We start from the raw sequence: 16,100 nt of genomic DNA on the forward strand, positions 1-16,100 counted from the left end.
GAAAAAGAGATGAAGTTTAAGTATCCTCTAAGGTTCAACAGAAGAGCTGAGGTAGGGAATAGAAAGACATTGAATGCAAACACAACGGAATGCTCAATGGCATGATGTGAGAAACTCTGAAACTTCAAGAGCTTAGGAAGCATCAAGTGGCTCAGCATGTCGATACATTTAAGTAGCAGCAGAGGACTGGGGACCATCCGGATGAGAGCGCTTAGCGAAGGAAGGATGACACCCGGGTTTCTGTAGTGGGTGACGAAGTTGAGGTTCATGTCTCACTGAGGGACCTAAGAGGAGGGACATTAAGAAGAAGGGATGATGAAGATAAAGGGGCAACTTAGGGACAAGGTGACTGTGAGGGTTCTGTGAAATGTCTAGATGAAATGTCTTGTAAGCAGTTTAATGTACTGGTCTGGCGCTCAGAAGAGAGAACTGACCTGGAAATTCAGGTCTGGAGGCCAGAGCCTCACATGTAAGACCAGATGAGCACTTGGGTCTTTTCTCCCACACAGGGTGGCCTCAAGGAAAATGAGGAAGTCTGAGTTGTGGGGCTGGTGTCCAAGGGGGAATCCGTGCTTCAGTTTGCAGTCTTGGGCGAGGAGTTGTAAGCTTGAGAAACCCTGTGGTCCATTTTTAGAGCAAAGCCGCCATCATAATCTGCCAAAACCCACAAGTACCATCAAAATTATTCGTTATTTGCTTTCATTTCTTTAACATTTTGAATGAACATAGACCATAGCAATACCTCTTAAAAGCCCTGTCTCTTTCCCATTTATGTCCCTCTCATCACAAACTGCTCCTCCAACCCTCATACATGTCCTAAAAAGCCTCCACCCCAGTCTGCACATCTCCTGTTCCTATCTCCCTCCCACTTCCCCAAAGATGAGTCTGTAAGGCAAGAGAGGCTTCTCTGGGGGTGAGGGAGGAGAAGAAATAAAACTTGCAAAGTCAGGATCCTTTTAGAGGCCAGGAAGAGGGGAAAGGTTGGAAGGACTCATGCATTAATAATTTTGTTCTTGTTACAGTAGACTCAAAAACCAAGCTGATCATCTAAATAAGTCATGCATGCAAAGAGACTTAGCAGAGAGCAAGGATCCTGTTCCAGGAAGTGGGATGGAAACCAAACAAGAGAAGAAGGTTCTAAGCAGTGGATGAACAGTGTTGTCTAGAGAAATGCCCTAGGCTGCAGGGAACTGCTGCAGCAACTTGTATAGGTTCTAGTGATCTCTGACACCGGAAGAAAGGAGCCATTAAAGGTCCTGGTGAGGCCCGGACATCACTGGAAGAGGTATAGAATGAGAAGAAAATAAGAGTCAGGACAGAAACTTAGGGAGCAGATTGTAGGAGAAAGTCAACGAAGTGTTCTGGTGAGAATCTGTCAGGAGGTGGAAGAGAACGAGGAGTGTGTGGTGTCCTGGAAATTAGGAAGCATTTCTTAAGGAGACAGTGTCAAGTGTGTGTCCCATAATCATCAAGTTTGATAAGAAATGGAAAGCATCCATTGGATTTGGCATTGGGAGGTCACTGGTAACCTTAGCAAAAGCATCTTTAGTGAAATGGTGGACGCAAAAGGCAAACTGCAGTGTGTTCATAGAGAGGGAAAGATGAGAAACTTGAGACATGAGGACAACCATCCTGGGAAGCCTGTCTGAGGGCAGGAGGCAAGACAGCAGCTAGAGGAGTCGGTCCCCTTCTCTCTTCTTCCCCTCTCCCTCCCTCCTTTCCTTCCTGACGGGCAAGACTTGGACCTCTTTAAAGGCTCTTGGGTAGGATCTTATGAAAGAGAGTCTAAAGTCCAGAAAGGAAATGATAGAGAAGGAGGGTGGGTGAGGGGGAGAATAGACGGAGGGATTCACCTTGAATGAGAAGAAGGAATACCCCTTCTTCTGAGAGTGGAGGAAGGAAGGAAAGTGGCAGATACAGGAAGGTTTTAGTGGGAAAGCAGGAGGTGATCAGCCAGGAAGTTGAGGGAGTTTCTGTCTGCTAGCCTTCAAGTTCTCTGCAAGGCAGTTGGCAAGGTCATCTGCTGAGAGTAAGGTATGGAGGCAGGAGCTGGGTAGAGGGACATAGTGAGAGGTTTGGAACAGTGACAGCAGGAATGGGATAGGGGAGAGAAGATACATGGCAAAAGGCTTGAGTGTGTGGGACCACACGTTAGAGACACCTAGTATATTTGAGACTTATAGTATATTTTTCCCCAGCTGCACCTGGATGAGGTGCAGAGATGCTATCATGAGATGTGTTCAGGGACAGCAGGTTGAGACAGGTGAGGCCTTCGATAAATATCTGCTCCCCTACTACGAAGTACAGGTTGGTAGAAGAGAAAAACATGCAGTGTGACTTTCCAATGGGAGAAAAATGTTTTCATTTGGTGATGTTAATGTCAAGGCCATTGAAGGTCTTCTAAGATGGTTGGTTTCAAGTTTGGATAGATAAGCTGTAATATCAGGCGGTGCCACTTGGTTATTGGACCTGGGGCTGTGACTGCTCTTATCCTGAGAACACAAAAGGGGTAATCAACTCCCTTTTGCCCTACTCAAGTCATGGGAGACAAAAGAATCCCAACAAGTCCAATTCTATTGCCCTTGTAGACAACCTTCAACATTCTAGGAAGCAGCAGGACAGTGACTTTTGGGGAATATGCTCACAAAGTGTCCACATACAAGGCCATTTCTTACAATTATTTCATGAAGGCAGAAATATTTCTTTTTCAGAAAAGAGATATGAATTCAGATGAGGCAGGCTAAACGTAACAGAGCAAGAGCCAGAATCAACCAATTTGTCCTCTTTTGCCTGGCTAAGAAAGTGAACCAAACTTCTAGCATATACAAGTCAAAGCAAGAGAGAGACATGGGGGTGAATCAGACACACTCCCAAGAAGGTACTGAAAGGACTTAAAAGTAGGGCTGAGGCTTCCTTGAAGAAGAAGAAATTCTACCTGTGGATAGCAGCTTCACTCTGTGCCCCAAACCCCAGGCTACCCTTCCTTATGGATTTTGGATTCTCCTAGTCAGCTCCCCAAATCCTGTAAACCAATCACAACAAATCTCTCTCTTTTAAATTGAAGTATAGTTTCAGGTGTAGAGCGTAGTGGTTCAGTACTTTTACAGATTATACTCCATTAAAATTTATTACAAGATAACGGCTATAATTCCCTGTGCTATACAACATATCCTTGTTGCTTATCTATTTTATACATAGTAGTTTATATCTCTTAATCCCATACCCCTAATGTGCCCCTCCCCCCTTCCCTCTCCCCTTTGGTAACTAGTTTGTTCTCTGTAACTGTGAGTCTGTTTCTGTTTTGTGTATACATTCATTTGTATTATTTTTTAGATTCCACATATAAGTGATATCACAGAGTATTTGTCTTTCTCTGTCTGACTTATTTCACTAAGCATAATCTTCTCTAGGTCAATCCGCACTGCTGCAAATGGCAGAAATTCATTCTTCTTTATGGCTGAGTTCCATATATTATATATATATATATATATATATATAATATATATATATTATATATTATATATATATGCCACATCTTCTTTATCCATTCATCTGTTGATGGGCATTTGATTTGCTTCCATATCTTGGCTACTGTAAATAATGCTGCTCTGAACACTGGGGTGCATGTATCTTTTCGAACTAGTGTTTTCATTTTCTTTGGATATATGCCCAGGAGTGGAATTGCTGGATCATATGGTATTTCTAGTTTTAGTTTTTTGAGGAACCTCCACACTGTTCTCCATAGTGGTTGCACTAACTTACGTTCCCACCAACAGTGTAGGAGGGTTCCCTTTTCTCCACACACTCACCAACACTTGTTTTTTGTAGACTTTTTGATGATGGCCATTCTGACAGGTGTGAGGTGATAGCTCATTGTAGTTTTGATTTGCATTTCTCTAATAAACATATTTCTTGATATCTGTCTCCTACTGGTTTTGTTTCTCAAGAGGAACCCTGGCTGATACAGTACGTCCTTCAGATGGGTTGTGAAGATTAAATGAAGTAGTGTGTTACTGTGTAAGAAGCACCTGACACAGTGCCAGGAACAACAAAATGGAGTTGCAAAATGCCAGTTACTATCATGATGGCTTGGAAAACACAAAGTTGAGTCTAGCTGACTCCCAACTTGACTCTTCACCCAGTAACTTGGTCAAGAACTGTAGTTACTGGTCTGGCCTCTATCACTAATTCAATGTAACCTTGAGCAAGCCACAGCCTCTAAGGGCCCTAGTTTCCTTTCTGTACAATGAGGGACTGTGAACCAAATGATTTTTGTACAAACTCTTTCAGCTTTGATGTTCTCTGGGTTAGTTTTGACCCAGTTTATTAGATTTTTATTAGGTCGCTCTACTTCTTCCAGCCACCAGACAAGATCTTTTTCATTACTGTTACATTCAAGGCTGCTTCTATACAAATGACCCTCTAATTACTGGGTGGTTTATGGCCTGAGAATGCAAACCAAGTTTAACATTAACCTGAGCAAAGCATTTCTGTTATTTTAGTCAGTGATTATACAGCTCCTGTTCTACCCCAGAATACAGGCCATATGGGATGTAAAAAAGCATTCAATCTGGTCCCTGCCCTCAAGGAGCATGGGGGGGACATCTAAAAATCCAATACTACTATGAGGGAGTATATAATCAAGTCTACGAACCACAGGCTTTGAGAGAAAGGGGACAATAAGATCACTCTGAGCTGGAACGATAAGAAAGGCTTAGTAAAAGATGCAGGGATTTAGAGAGATGAAATGTCTATGTAAGAGATGAGAGAGAAGTTAAATCTTCTGCTCTTGCTGTTTGTCATGTATTCCAAAATTGGATGTGTGAGATTTGGGGAGCTCTTTATATTGTTGCTTGTCTTTGTTGCCGCAGATCATAGAAAGGTGGCTGCTTCATAACTTCAGGCTTTCTCTCCTGTTCTCCCTGGCATGTCCTGTGCAAGGATGAATGGGCAGCAGGTGTACCACCCTGCATGAATTTACCTGCAGACACCATGGCAACCCCCATCATCCATGTATTTGGGGAACCCCCTACAGGAGATTAAGTCCCATTAAGGTGGGGTCCATGCTTCTCTTGTCTACTGCATAAATATTTAAGGACTAAATCACTAAAATCACTGCTCTCAGAATATAGGAGACATAAATGGAAAGGTTTCCTATCTGAACCCTTCGATGGCATTAAAACTCTAAAAATAGTGATTCTTATACTTTGGAAATTCTCTGATTTTCAACGTCAGCCCAATCTGAATCCCTGCTCCCACTCCCTGCAAAATGCTGCTTAAACGCTGCTGGCAGGGCTTCTTATCCAAAGAGCCATTGACAGAACTACTGCCAAAAACCTGCTGGAGCTGAACAAAAAAACCAGTGGGTGTGGACAGAATTAACGTCATGCTTGAATGACAAGCAAACACTAGAAGAATTAATTTTACAAGCTCACCTTTGAGATCAGATAACAGCAGCTTGACTTTTTAAAGACAATACTCATTTTTATCAGTTTAATAAATAGCTCTTAGCAACACTGACAGTTATCTTTAATGGACAGAAACAGAGAAGCCTTATTAACAGTTAAATTTAAATTGCTCACTAATCTTACTTTAGTTTATTGCCTCTTTCATGATGATCTTTTGCTAAATGAGTCTAAAAAAATACTTGGTGATGTGTGCAAACAAGCCAGAAATTCACAGGACTGTGGTCTAATGAAAGAAAATAAACAGGGTTTACAAATAATTCAGAACACTGAAAGAGGCAGTGTTTGGGGTGTAAATATAGATTTTTACAAACAAGATGTTAATAATCATAGGTCAATATTCATATAAGGATTGCTATAGAGATTGGAAGTGGAAAAAATGTCCTCTGGATTCAGAAATGTCTCCTAGTCAATTGCAAAATAATTCTGTACATAGGTTATAAACATTTATAATCCAACAGATTTTTGCAAATGTTTACTGACCTCCAACTATGTGCAATGAATAGTTCTCAAAACATACTGCATCCAATCAAGGCAATCAGTCATTCCATTTTTATCCAGGGCTGCACTGCCAGTAGTCCAGGTAATGCCGTGTACATACGATGTCCTTGCCTGTCCAGCCTCTATGTATTCCCCCCTCTTCTGTTAACAACACCTGAATTTTCCTTGGGGGAACCACTCTCCGCCATTCCACACTATGTGTTTCTATGGGATTGATCCCATCCTCCCAGCTCCAAGGGTATTCAGGTGATCATGACCTGATCAGTTGTCCTTTGGCCACAGTAATTGATTTAGAGATGGGCATAAATATAGACTGAAATAGAGATGAGTTTGGTGATATAAGCCAGGCTAACAAGACTAACTTCTGGGCTCCTGTTGGAAAAACTTGCGCAAGAGAAGCTTTCTTCCCACAGATTGCAAGTTGTAAGGGTGATGAGCTAAGACCCTGCCTAGAAAGACACCAACATAGAAGATGAAGAGGGAGACCAAGTGCTGTTGGGTATTTTCCACTTGCCCCCAGATCTCTCTCCTGCTCTCTACCAGCTGACTAAATGGACGCGATCTACCTCTCTTCCCCTTTGGCTTCGAGGTGGCAATGCTGTCAGGGGATCAGAGACATTAGGTCATTTATTTCCCAGTCCCTTTCCGTGGGGTCCCCTCAGGTTAGCTGTCTCTCTGCTGAAGCCTATGGCTTCTGTCAGGGGACCTGTTCACATAGCTCACTGTCTTCAGGTTCCAGGATCCATACTTGCTTTATTACTCCTTTAGGCCTAGAGATGGTAACGATGTCCCACTATTAACTGTTACTTGCTCTGGTACTTCAATACCCCTTGTAATTTCCCTAAATCCTGCTCTCATCTTTGTAAGTAGTCCTCTTTTTAAAACCTGCACACAACACCACCAAGGGGTGGGCAAAACACCTAAGCCACCCTCTGGCCTGACCCCTGGACACACCCCTACCCTCACCCCATATAAGGAACAAGCTTGCCGCCCACTCAGGGAGTGAGCAAGCAAGAGAACCTGTTGTTTGTTCTCGCTCCCTGCTGCTGCAGCAGGGGCCCCAGTAAAGCCTTGCCTGAAAAAAAAAAAAAAAACCTAATTGGATGGAGCCATCTATTCCTGCCAGGACCCCGACAAATCAAATGACATTATCTGAGTTCTGGATTCAGACATACTTAAAGATAACGACACTCCTGACTCCTCAGTTACTTGAGCCAATAAATTCCCTTTTTCCTTAAGGCTGTTTGAACTGAGTTTTCTGCTGCTTACAACAGAGGATCCTAATACAGTTTGTTAGGTTCTTTTGATTGCATAGACTTACACAAGACTCTTACAAAAGGGGAGGTGGCATTGTTACGGACTGAATTGGGCCCCTCAAACTTATATGTTGAAGTCCTAACCCCCAGTACCTCAGAATGTGGTTGTATTTGGAGATAGGGTCTTTAAAGAGGTAATTAGGTTAAAATGAAGTCATTACATGGGCCCTAAACCAATCTGACTGGCATCCTTATAAAAAGAGGAGATTAGAACACAGACACGCACAGAAGGAGAACACTATGAAGACACAGGGAGAAGACAGCTATCTATGAGCCAAGGAGAAACCAACCCTGCCAACACCTTGATATCAGACTTCTAGCCTCCAGAATTGTGACAAAATAAATACCTGTTGTTTAAGCCACTTAGCCTGTGGTACTTTGTTATAGCAGCCCTAGCAAACTAACACTGACACCTATAAACTACAACTGGGAAAGACATTTCTAGAGGCCAATGACTCTCTCCAGCTCTCTGAGCCAACATGGTCTCTTAGCTAAGTTATCTGTGTCCCTCTGTAAATTGGTTCCATTCACCTTTATTACTCACTGGCCAACCTTTCCATATTCCCCACAATCCAAAGGAACCTAAACTAATTGCCTCGGCTAACTACCATTGATACTACTGGAGCGAGACCTCTGCACTGCTCCACCTCGTGGGTTTCTGGCCAGCACTGGGTAAACTGCTCTGGATCATATGCCTTCATCTGGTTCCACCGGCGGCTGCCCTGTGTAGGGGACAAGTATATGCTGGTTCCCTGCATAGAAAGTGGTGGGAGGGTCAGTTTCAGGGAGAAAGAGAAGCTGGATACAGCTGGTATTGGACAAGTCCAGCATTTGGTCTCCGGGGCTACTGGCATTAATAATTACAGGAAAACATGAATACCAACACATACTGCTCATATCTGGCTTCAAGTTTTACTGTAGTAGCCAGTTCCTCATTTGAGTTACAAGACCCACTTTTTTGACCCTGAGTTTTATAAGATGACCTAGAATCCTTACAATAACCACACTGCTTTGCTTGACCTCATTTGATGTGTTTATGACTTGAAAACAAAAAAAAAGCCTTGATGAAAATAATCTCCAAAGAGAACAGTAATTCTGTCCAGGGAAGAGGGATCTGTTAATGAGTAAACGTGACTTTTATGGATTATTCCTGACAGTGCTGTCAACTTGGTGACCATGCTTTGATCTCTTCACTTCCTCATGTACAGAAATGGAAGGAATACTAAAGGACGTCTTCCACCTCCCAGTAATGCTGCCGGAGAATCTTAAGAAGGTGCCTCATGGGGTCATCTACTCCTACCTCAGACAGGAATTGTTTTCTTCTAGTTTCTGGAACCCTAAAGAAGAGAATTTTTTTCAAATTTCCTGAAATGTTAACTTTTTCCCTTTCTCCACTGACTTCCCAGCAGCTCTTTCTTTACTTACTTCCTGATACCACAGAGACAGAATCAAATGGGCACAGACATAAGTGTCACAATTTGTGGCGCTGACACCATGTACCCAGCAGTGTGATCCCATTCCTGTCAGTAGTCATTTCGCCCTTGGGGGAGGTCAGGAGTGGTGCATGGCAGCTAGGCTGGGGCGAGGGGAAGCTTGTGGGGCCCTGAGGCTCTCAGGCCTCCTCCTGTGCAGGAGGTCCATCCAGCAGGGTGACCGGGGCCATTTCCCTGGCATCCAGGGGCCTGCAGGTGTGGGAGTCTGAGTGCATGGGAGAAACTTGATCCTTTACCAAAGCTGGATATTTTGGGACAGGTTGGGGGCGTGGCACACGTGGAAAGCCATCTTTTATTTACTAGAGACAAAATGTAAAAACATCGGAGGATTTAAGCTGAGAGAGCCGCAAGATCAAATTTTCGCCCTGGAGAGATTACTCTGGATCACTGTGAATGGAGAGCATTTGGAGATGGGCAGGCTGGAGGTAAAGCCGGGCTCAAAGGCTGTTGTAGGAAGCCGGGCCAGAGGTGACGATGGCCTAGAAGAACTGGAGCCAGTGGGGATGAAGAGAGGAGGGCGCTGAGAAAAATGTAGGGATTACAAGTGTGGCTAGGCCTGCTGTCCAATACCCCAGGAGGGACATGTGCAAAGGTACATCTGCGGGGCCAGCATCCTTGGCTTTGGTGTTGAGGAATTGGATGCCATGGCCAGGACCAAGGTAGAGCCACTCTGCCCTCAGTCCTCCTCTCTGCCCAAGGCCAGGGAAGAACTTAGAGACCTGGCAGCACATTGTAAATTCCTTAAAAAGACAGGAATAAAGACACAGACCTACTAGAGAACGGACTTGAGGATATGGGGAGGGGGAAGGGTAAGCTGTGACAAAGCGAGAGAGAGGCATGGACATATATACACTACCAAACGTAAGGTAGATAGCTAGTGGGAAACAGCCGCATAGCACAGGGAGATCAGCTCGGTGCTTTGTGACCAGCTAGAAGGGTGGGATAGGGAGAGTGGGAGGGAGGGAGACGCAAGAGGGAAGAGATATGGGGACATATGTATATGTATAACTGATTCACTTTGTTATAAAGCAGAAACTAACACACCATTGTAAAGCAATTATACCCCAATAAAGATGTTAAAAAAAAAAAATTAGTTACTGACGCAGCCCAGCTCTGGCTGGTCTTTTAGGGAAAGGAGCTATTTAAGAGGGAGGAAAACAGGGATTAAAGCTTTGAGTGGCAGTAGATGTAAAAAAATCTTTTCCTAACCATATTTTTACCCTTCGCCTTCCAGCCCCCCTCCATTTTAGGGACCCCCTGAACGATGAATACTGGAGGCCAGACTTTTGTCCGGTGAGGTAGAGTGTATATTATTGTCATATAACTATTTGCTCTCTCCTCTCCTCCCTCTACTGACAGTAGGTCTGACGGTGTGACTTGCTTTGGTCACTAAAATGTGAGCAGAGACTTAAACTGTGCTTGTGTGGTTTCGTTTAGCCTTTTGCCTTCCTGCCCTTTGCCATAAAAAGAGCCTTTTCCTTCTGCTTAGGCCCTAGAGTAGGGGCAGAGAAGCAGACCTGAACCGCCTGCAGGCCGGAGCAGAACCACTGCAGGCAACCTAAGATCCATGAGCCAGATGCCTCTGTTTTATAAGTCATGGAGATCTGGGGGTTGTTTATTACACAGCATTATTGCAGTAAAAGCTGACTAACATAGAAACTAGTCGTTGAAAATGTGATGCTGCTGAGATAAAAGCATAAAATATGTGTCTTTGGTCTTGGGACTAAACAGCAGACAGCAAGAAAGTGTTGGAAACTGGAAAAATGATGATCCATCTTATGAAGCAGTAAATATCTGGTAGAACTGTCACCTGAGGTAAACTGAAGGCAGAAAATGTAACTCACGAATGCGTGGTTTTGGGTGAAGAGATTTCAAGATACGGTTGCTGCTTTTCATGAGGTCTTTCAAGAAGGAACTGACCTGCTTGCAAGCAGGAATGAAAGAGTGAAGAGTGACTCCATAAATTCCAAGACTTGCAAATTTTAAAATAGAACTGTGTCTCATCTCCAAATAGAACAAGAAAAATTGAGAAATGTTTAAAGCCACAAAGGCTGATTAAGATACGAATGAGACCCAGTCTCAGGACAAGGAGCAAATAAAAGTCACCATCGTACTCTTTGTAAGACCTTTGAATGGATTAAGGTGGCACCCAGTAAATTCTTTCATCTGGACAAAATAACTTGTAGAAAAGAAATAAGGACTAGGTTTCACAAAACTTGATAAACTCAAACTACCTGTAATTAAGTCTAGAGAGAGGGAGGCATGACTTGAAAATGACGTGGATATGGCTGTTGTCTCATGGAGCTAACTTGAATCCACACACAAAAAATTTTAATAGTTTCTGAGAGACATTTAAGTCCCAAAGCAGCCTTGCCGGGATTAAAAAAGACTGTGATTTTTTTGTTTTTTTCCCTAAATGAGATTGTGACTCTTTGAGCCATAATGAAAGATCTTAGGATAATAATAATGTATCAATATTGGTTCATTAATTGTGACAAATGTACCATATTACTGTAAGATGTTACTAATAAGAGAAACATGGTGTTGGGTATATGGGAACTCTGTACTCTCTCAGCAACTTTTGTGTAAATCTAACACTATTTTCAATTAAGATTTTATTTAAAAAAAGGACCTTAGGGTCCCCAACATTCTACAGGCAGATAGTAGGATGAGGAAGCAGCTCAGCTGCCAGGGAGGACATATACTTCTTCAGACGTGACCAAAAGGGGTAATGGAAAACTACCTCCCCCAAGGTGGGGCCAAGAGCCATGAGAACAATGGAGAGAAGAGCTATTCCCAGGGAAGAGAACTGGAGCCTGAGCAAGGAACATTCCCTACCTCCAGGTTGGGAACTTGGCAATGTTTGCCCAGTGAGATTTTAGAATTGCTACAGATCTGTGACTGCTTCCCCTTCTGCAATGGGCTATTTATTTTTGGAAGCCTGTCTCTGTTCCACTATGGTATGTGGTGTCCCAAATAATCTAGGATTATGGTACCCCAGAATGAAAGACCCACAGAACGTACCTGAACCTGACTCACAGCTCAGAGTACGGCTGCCACAGCTGCCCAGCCAACCTGTAGGCAAGATGTAAAAGTTTTGTTATCGTAAACCACTGAGAATGTTTTGGTGCATGGCAAAACTTGATTAATACATCTGGCAAAGGTGCCCAAAGAACTGAGGAATGGCTCTAGTTGGGATCTGAGCCTACTAAAGGTGAGAGAGTAGGTGGAGGAGAAAGTTGTAGTACTTCTCTAGACAACAATCAGCTCTATTTCCAAAATCAGGTTAGAGTATTCGAAACATCACATCCACAAGGTATATCAGAAATGTCCTCAAATGACTCGAGTCCAGAATTTTTTATCTAACTTTAATAATTAGCTATACTATTAAAACCCAGACAATAACTATAGTTCCAAACAAGGTCCTATTACAAAGAAATTCCTTGGGAATGAGACTGAGATATAGAATGTTAATGAATCTTAGAACCGCTTAATGTTTTTGTTTTTGTTTATTTATTTATCTATCTATTTATGGATATTTTTAGAACCTGTTAGATCATTTTTATGAAGAACACACAAATTATAACAAAATCGCAACTGCATTTTTCTAGTACCTTGAAGGCAATTATTAAAATAAGCATCTGAGATAAAAATTAACTCCTCTATTTATATAAAAACATTAAAAATTCACTTGTTCATTTGTTGAGCCATAAACTTGCACCCATTAAGATGAATATAGGAAGAATTAAAACTCTTTTATTGCAAAATAATTTGAGTCTGCCAACAATGGATAAATTAATAATAATTTTGACATTTATTTTGCTCCAATGCAAACTTTACATATTTAATTTCATGCTAAGCAATATTTCATATAACAAAATACCAACATAAAATAATTCAGATTTATCCATGGAGTTTGTTTTAATGGGAACTGACCTATGTTTAATGATTGCAAACCACTTTAACAGGTTTTACTTGTTTATATAAGAGACATTTTTAAAAAGACATTTATTTTTCACTTTTCCTGGCATTAACTAGGGACAATCTTGCCACAATTCTACTTTACAAAACTACAAGGAAGGAACGCTCAATTTGATGTTCATGTGAAATATAATTACCCACTTTTCTTCCTTTACAACATGTACTCCATAGACAGGATGACAAGCCAAGGGGTACATAATACACTGCCTGTCATTAGTAACAAGTATGCTCTTCTGAAATTACTTTACAATAGCACGTATTCAGAATACCCTTTACTTGCTTTTTGGACTACTATGGATATTACAGCACTTTAACAAGTATCGCCTGTTTCAAATCAAAGATATAAATAGGAATTTATTAAATAAATGAATAGACCAGGTACAATCATAAACAAGTATTGTAAATTTTAACATATACAAAGTTTCATCTCTGCCCATGACTCTTAAGGTGGTTACACGGGCAGGCTCTGGGTCCCTATGCCGGGATGGCTGAGAGATACAGCTCCTCCATATTGTCCTAAAGAAATATCACACATTCTCCAAGGCTCTTCAAAGCCCACCTACTGAATGAAGTCTTTCTTGAGTCTCCCGAGCATATGTGAGCTCTTCTTCCTTTAAATCCATACCATAGCTGGTTTATCCCTCCACAATAATGATAAAGCTAATAATAACCCAAATCCCACTGACTTATCCTTGAGAACTTCCAATATGCTTCATCCACGCTGAACTCTACATTCGCCATCCATCTCATTTCTTCTTTGCAGCACTCCTACAAAGCAGGTATCATTATTCCCACTTTATAGATGGGGAAACTGGGCAAAGATTTGAACTCAGGATTTAACTGAGTTCTTTTTTTTGTTGTTGTTGTTAACAATCTCTGATTTTGATGAGAGTCAATCTCAAGGGAACGTCATAACCTTCTCCACGTGATCCTTGACTTAAACGGAGGCTCATGTGTTTGGCCCAGCTACCTTAGAGCTCTCTCACCCCAGAATTCCAGTCTATTTTCTCCCCTGAGTTTCTTGGCTCTTTGCAGCCCCACCACCCAGCAAACTGTACCAGCCTCAAACCCAAACAGGGTGCTCCTGGCTGAGGACTAGCTTGAGTCATTTCTCTCTCTCATTTCTAGCTGATGCTACTCATGATCACAGTATCATCTGAGGAGGAAGGTGTAAGCTGGAGGTAGAATATGCTACCACAGCATTTTGTTTGTTTAAAAAAATGTTAGGCCCCGGTCCCCTGCATTTTTTCCCTCTTATATCCAAATTCTGACACCAGAGGCATGAGTTCAAGGTGCCATATGCTTCTCTGGTGCCTGTCTATGGGCCAAATAGAGGAAGAGTATGCTGGAGAGAGCACTGACCAGGAAGATGACATCAAACCAACGGTGACAGAAGTTGAACTGCAGCTCTCCAAGAACTTCGGTGACTACGGTGCGGTACTCCAGATGCATGCTCATTCGGATCAGCAGCACAGAGGAGACGAAGTACGTGCCCATTACCTGTGCTAATAGCAGGACAATGACATTGGAGGACTTACTGTTGGATATGGCATAGAAGAACCTGGTAAGAGCGATCAGCACCCCTCTAATAGGCGTGACAATGATTATTCCAATCAGAATGAAGGAAATGTGCTGGGACCAGAACTTCACATCAAATGGGATCCCCAGATAACTCACAGTGATCTCAATGCCTCTTGTGACTGGATCAGTTTTCCCAACTCGGCCAAAAACGATATTAATGGTTGCCATGAAAATTTTCCAAACATAGTAAACAGAGAACAAGTAACCCAGAAAATTAAAATATTTCCCCTTGAAAGTTTTGGGAGTATTCTATTCTCTCCTTGGTAGCATAGAGATCAGCTGTTTCCAGAAAAAGCTGCCTGCTTAGTTCTTCCAAAGCATCCACTTCCTGTTGAATAAGAGTAAGATTTTCACTTCCTGGTACTGAAGTGGTAACACTCTTTATCATTCCCCAGAATCCTGATGGTTTGTTATGCACCTCCCCTTTCTGGAACATAGTAGCTTCAAGGACAGGATTTAACTCCAAAAATGGTGATCTTAACAACTCAGCTGGAATACTTGGCTTGCATTTGAATTGTATGTGATTTCTGTCTCCCTATTCAGTTGGGGAGTTCTTTGGGCAGGTACCATATGTGACCGGCTCTGTATCACTTTATATCCCTTCATAGTGTCTTGCATAGTAAGAAGTGAAAACAAATACTGGATTTTCTATATTCCAAAAAGCAGCTACTCTTTCCACATTTAAATGTCTCTTAAATTGGAACACATTCAATTGGTGTCTTGATTTACATGGTGGTCTTTTCCTTCTTTCCTCTCCTAAAAAGCTGTTATTAGCCCTTAGGTGTTTCCTATCGCTATAATCTTAGGATCAAGTAGTAGTTAAACTTGGATAGAAGTTTAACCACCAGAGGAAAGATTAGGTCACTGTGGAGGTAAGTTCCTTTAGATTTCTGAATGCCACCTGGGTATTAAGCAGAGCAGAAATCCAGAGGGGAATCCGTTCGAAAGGGAAAGGGAAGGTAATCAGAGGTAGCGCATTAGATATAAAACGTTGTGAGTTCAGTGGGTTTCAAGGGAACATGCAGATTATACTAAGATCTCATGAGGAGGGGGAAACTGCTGAACGTTTATATCTCTGTGATGCCCAAACTGAGGTAAGACAGAAACACAGATGGGGGGTAAACAAGAGTCCATGTCCATCTGACTCTGACTGCACATACTCTCCTACCAGATGTCCTGGCAATGGCACTAGAATGAGAAAAATCATGTGAAAATACTGTAAACAGTCTTTCAGGCAGGGGCATGAGTAGCTTGTCCACTAGCTTGAAGGAAGTCCTAGGAGAATTTGGGAGTGACGTCATGAAGGGAGTCATTATGTATAACACAATATCAAGCCTGGGTACTTTTGTATCCTCCCTGTCTTGCTTTGGACATTGGTACTGTGGCTTGAAAGGTAACGTAGATTATTCTTTCCATTAGCTTGGTTTGGAAAAGGAGGAAAGAGAACTGAAAGTAGCTGTGTCGGGGAAAGGGTCTGGATTTAAGGGAGGGTTTGTGTTTTTATAAATAGAAGAGACTTGAGAATGTTCTTATGCTGAGAAGAGAGAGTCAGCAGAGAGAGAGAGAGAGAGAGAGAGGTAAAAATTAGCTAAAGGGGATAATTAAAGGAGAAAGTTCCTTAAAGTACCCCCTGAGAGCCTGAATAGGGCTCAGGGCACAAAGAGAGGTATTAGCGTTGGTCTGGAGGGGGATGCGTTTTCAACTGAGCTGAAGGAAGGGTTAAGAGAGGGTACAGATGTGGATGCGTTCAGAGTGGTGTGGGG

At 42.3% G+C, this 16,100-nt stretch overlaps 1 pseudogene; it reads right to left on the reverse strand.

Annotated features, from left to right (window-relative positions):
- Window positions 1-523: 523 nt before the first annotated feature.
- On the reverse strand, window positions 524-15,399 carry LOC101326128 (Golgi pH regulator-like; annotated as a pseudogene).
- Window positions 15,400-16,100: the final 701 nt, after the last annotated feature.

The sequence above is a fragment of the Tursiops truncatus genome, chromosome 17 (genome assembly GCF_011762595.2).
Source record: "Tursiops truncatus isolate mTurTru1 chromosome 17, mTurTru1.mat.Y, whole genome shotgun sequence".
NCBI classification, from domain to species: domain Eukaryota; kingdom Metazoa; phylum Chordata; class Mammalia; order Artiodactyla; family Delphinidae; genus Tursiops; species Tursiops truncatus.